Source organism: Coptis chinensis, chromosome 3 (genome assembly GCF_015680905.1).
Source record: "Coptis chinensis isolate HL-2020 chromosome 3, ASM1568090v1, whole genome shotgun sequence".
NCBI lineage: Eukaryota > Viridiplantae > Streptophyta > Magnoliopsida > Ranunculales > Ranunculaceae > Coptis > Coptis chinensis.
Genome location: NC_141458.1, coordinates 27,105,453 through 27,110,388, shown reverse-complemented (window position 1 = coordinate 27,110,388; position 4,936 = coordinate 27,105,453). Strand labels below are relative to the sequence as shown.

The following is a 4,936-nucleotide window of genomic DNA, read 5'->3' as shown; positions in this document are numbered from 1 at the left end:
TACTTATTTGGGGTATAAACAAACAATGTTTATATATAAGGAGGTATGAATAATCATATCAAAACGATATAAAGAGTAAAATCAGAAAATATTAATTTCAAATTCAGACTATTTGTTATTTAGAGTTATTTTGATCAGAAAATTGGGTTTGTGAGTGATTTTGTAAAAAAACAGTGTCTCTGAAGAGTGATTTTGTCCCGGAATTCTATTAATCATATACTCATATCAGCCCACATTATGCCATTATTACATTTTGAATGGCATTCAAAATCTGGAGCATATAAAAGCATGCCTGCTGATATACCAAGTTCTTCGAATATTGCTCTGATCTCGTGGCCAGCAATTCCACTAGTCCAACCAGATATCCACTAATATTCTAACATTATTGACAGATCTGCCACATGAGAATCAACGCCCCCTAAACAAACTTGGAAGATCCGATCCATATGTTCTGCATTTTCCATATTAAAATTCCATAATTAAAGATACGGACCCTATGTTCGTACTTGGTACTACCCAGTAACAGCCTTATCAGTCAGATGTCACCTTGCGGCCTGCGTGATATGTCTACTCGTGAGCTCGCATACGGCTTCGTGTGTTTTATTTGAATGGTATGTTTCGCAAAAGTGCCACTTTAAGAATTGCAACGATTGGTTCAAAATATTTCTTACTACAACTGCAAGTAACAGAATACTATCTATCTGAATTTATCTATGTCCATTGTCCAATATCACAAACTTGAGATGTGTTCCCTATACTTAATGTTTTTTTTTACAAGTTACAACTATCACTAATACCCCAATTATTTGCAAATTATTCAGAATTCACAATCATTAATTCGGTCAATATACCTCTAGATTAATCGCCTCAATTCCTGCCATCTCAAGGACCAGTATCTTATGACATGGTCCCGGAAAGGGATGACTCTCATCAGCCCATGTATAATTAGAGCATATTTAGCAGTGATATCAACCTAACATCAAACACCAAATCCTTAATTTCAACTTCAAGAGAGCTACATGTTGATGAAAACACTAAAAAAATACTAAACCAAACACCAAATCGATCAATATTTGGTTTCAGGTTTGGTGCTGTATCAAATCACTTACGCTGTTTTAGGAAAACCACGCGGTTTTGACAAAACCGCGTGGGCTTGGGCTTCTATGACGCGGTTTTGGCAAAACCGCGCGGTTTCCCTAAAACCGCATGCTCTCAATTACAACAACGACAAAAAAACGGCTATATCTTTCTAACCATATAAATTGAAACACTCACCCCATATTTTTACACTCACTTTTTTTCTCTACTTTCTACTCTTTATTCTCTACTATTTACTCTCTATTCTTAAAACAACAATGAGTCAATAACCAAAATCAAAATCAAGAAGGGCTTCATGGATACAAGAAGAAGATATTGCTCTCACCAATAGTTGGCTACAAGTTAGTTAAGATGGTGTAGTAGGAAATGAGTAAAAGTCGAACGATTTTTGGGCTAGAATTCTAAATGCATTTCATGCAAATTTAGGAAGAATGACCGAACGCACTTAACTGATCGGTATGAAAAACACCGTTGGTCTATTATTCAAGCTAATATCAACAAGTTTCATGCTATTCTTTCTAAAATTCAAGCATCTCCTCCAAGTGGCTATAATGACAATATGATGGTAAGTATTTACTTTTTATTTGTTATTTTGATTAACAAATACATTTTTCAATTCTAATTTAGTTTTTGCTTAATTGGTAGGTTGAGGAAGCAATAAGTGCATATGCGATGCATAATGGGGTTTGGAAGTGGATGCAATGCTATAATATGGTGAAAGACTCACTCAAATGGAAGACGCTACAGCTTAAGAAATGATTTGCATCCCACCAAAAAGTCGAAGTCAAACAGTGGGGAAGGAGGTTCATCAATTCCAATATCAACTGCGACAACTCAATCAATGGATTATGATCCACACCAAGTTCATGGGCTTGAGGATAAACCTCTTGAAAAGAAAGAAGACAAAAAAAAGAAGGCAAAAAGAGAAAGAAGAAGGTGATTCTAAAGTGGAGAAATCCGCTAAGAAACTTGATGATTTTATGATGGAACTTTCTAAAACCACCAAAGAAAGCTATGAATTGGAAGCTCAAAGACAGTTTAAGAAAGATGAGATGGAATTCGAAAAACTTCAATTAAAGAAAAGTTCGATGGATTGGAAGCTTCAAATCCAAAAAGAAAAACTTCAATTGAAGAAAGATGCGCTCCGAGTTCGAGAAGATGAAAATGATGCGAAAATATTAGGAATGAAATTAGAAGGATTACTCGAAGACGAGAGCGAAATTTGGCAACTCAAAAGGGCAGAAATTTTACAAAAAATGAAGAATCGACTTGGCAATATCACTGGTAGTAGTCAAAGTAGTGCATAGTCTAAATTTGATTTTATATGTCTTTTAATTTGAGTTTGTATGTTTTTTAATTTGAGTATTTTAATTTGTCTTTTAATTTATGTCTTTTAATTAATGACGTACTTTAATTTAAGTTTGTATTTTAATTTTAATTAGAATATACTTTAATTGAATATTTTCTTTTAATTTAAAGTTGATACTTTTTATCATTCTAAAAAAAAATTGTATTTTCAAAATTCTCATATACAGAAATCCTTTCATAAAACCACAAATACATAGAAATAAACTTGGAACACAAATACATAGAAATTGAAACGATAAATAAACACAAAGTCTAAATGAAGTGCAAATAAAAATAGAAATCAAGTCCGCCCACGCCTACTCCACAAATGCTCGACCAAGTCATTATTCAATCTATCATGAACAACTTTTGAACGAACCCTCTTGACGCCAGATGCCCAACGAGGTAGAACAAAGTGACGTTCATCTTCAGGAGCACCTTCTCTACTTGGTATTTCCAAATCAGGAATATACTGCGGGATATCCGTTTCGCGTTCATCTTCCACAATCATATTGTGTAAAATAATGCAAGCCCTCATAACAGTAGTCATGTTCTCCAAATACCATAACCTGCACGGATTCACTAAAATAGCCCAACGCGACTGTAATATACCAAACGCCCGCTCTATGTCTTTTCTAGCAACTTCTTACTTCTTTGCAAAATATTTGTCTTGTACAATAGTCGGTTTAGCAATCGTTTGAATCAAGGTGGCATAATTAGGATAAATACCGTCAGCCAAGTAATAGCCCATATCATAATGATGGTCATTCACAATTTAGTTACAAGGAATAACTTCATCATTGACTATATCATCAAATATTGGTGAGCGGTCAAGCACATTAAGATCATTGTGAGAACCCGCCATTCCAAAAAAAGCATGCCAAATCCATGCGTCACGATCGGCAACTGCCTCCAAAATCACTGTTGGTTTATGCTTATGGCCAGTGTGAGACCCTTGCCACGCGGATGGGCAATTCTTCCATTGCCAGTGCATGCAATCAATGCTTCCTAGCATTCCAGGCCATCCGCGTTCCTCAGACTCTTTAAGCAAATGTTGAATATCTACAGCATTTGGTTTGCGCAAGTATTCACCTCCAAAAATTCTAATAATTCCATCACAAAAATAGCGCATGCATTCATGAACAGTTGGCTCAGCAACATGTAACATATCATCTACTAGATCAGCGACAGTCCCATAAGCAAGCATTCGTATAGCAGCAATTACTTTTATTTTTGGGTTAATCCCAAACTTACCCGCACAATTAATTTTTTGTTGAAAATATGGTACATTATGATTAAGATGATTGAAAATACGAATAAATAATGACTGGCCCATATGAAATCGGCGTCGAAAGTCGTGGTCACGAAATATAGGATTTGCGCCGAAGTAGTTAGCATTTACACGAGCCAGTGTTGCCTCGTACTGACGAGGCTTATATTTTCTTCATTTCTTCGAACCACCATGTGGTCTATAAGAAGACTCCGCTTCTTGCTGACGCAATAAACTCAGACGATGTCGAACCAAAAGTAGAGCAATAACCACTAATTTGCGAGTTTTAACTGCAGTGTTATCATTTGAAGAGCTCGAGTTCGATGAAGAATCAGAAGAAGATGAATGATCCATTGAAAAAATCTTCAAGAGTTTTGGTAGTTTTTTTTTTTTTTTAAAGGAGATGAGTTTAGATGAGAGGGAACATGAAAAATGAAGAGAATATCGCAAAATCGAGACTTAAATGGTTATAACATGCGGTTTCTGGAAAACCGCGCAGTTTTGGCAAAACCGCGTGGGCTTGGACCTGTAAGATGAGTTTTAGTGGCGCGGTTTTGGCAAAACCGCGTGGACTATATGACACGGTTTTGGCAAAACCGCGTAATTGCTTGGTGTTTTTTTGATGTTGCTCTTAAATTGCTTGATGTTTTTCTGGTTTGGTGTTTTTTTGGTTCAAAATTTTGATGTTTTTTTGGTTGCTCTGTTAAAGATGCTCTTAAAACCCTAAAATCAGTTCTATTGAGATATATTAATACATATTCCAATACCTAAGATAAGATTGGCATAGTTGTATAAACAATCGTTTCTAAAACTTATTAATCATGACCGACACAATCAAGATTATTGTTAAACATTAAACACTAAATAATAACATGAGTTATGGAATCTCTATGCACAATTATAGGTTATAGCCTGGGATTTAATTGTACTTTATAGAATCCATTAGTGGACCCTAATGGAGTAAATCTTGTTGGGGTGTCAACATTAGAAGGTTCTTCCCTATCAGTTTCGTCAGATTTTAACTAGTGGCTTTCGTGCATACTGCTGTCATCTTCCATTGATTCGTCGTCCCATTTGAAATGTTCGCTTAATTGATAATATCTAAAATCTACTTAGTGTTAGGAAATGTTATTTTTCACGTACGCATCAAATTTTCTCAGTGCCGTGTTAGAAAATTTCCAACCATAGTTTTTAGAAAATGCTTTAAGAAGTACTTAACAC

The 4,936-nt window shown here is 35.3% G+C and overlaps 1 pseudogene; it reads right to left on the bottom strand.

Annotated features, from left to right (window-relative positions):
* Positions 1-212: 212 nt before the first annotated feature.
* Positions 213-3,742, bottom strand: LOC147508929 (uncharacterized; annotated as a pseudogene).
* Between the last annotated feature and the right edge of the window lie 1,194 nt (positions 3,743-4,936).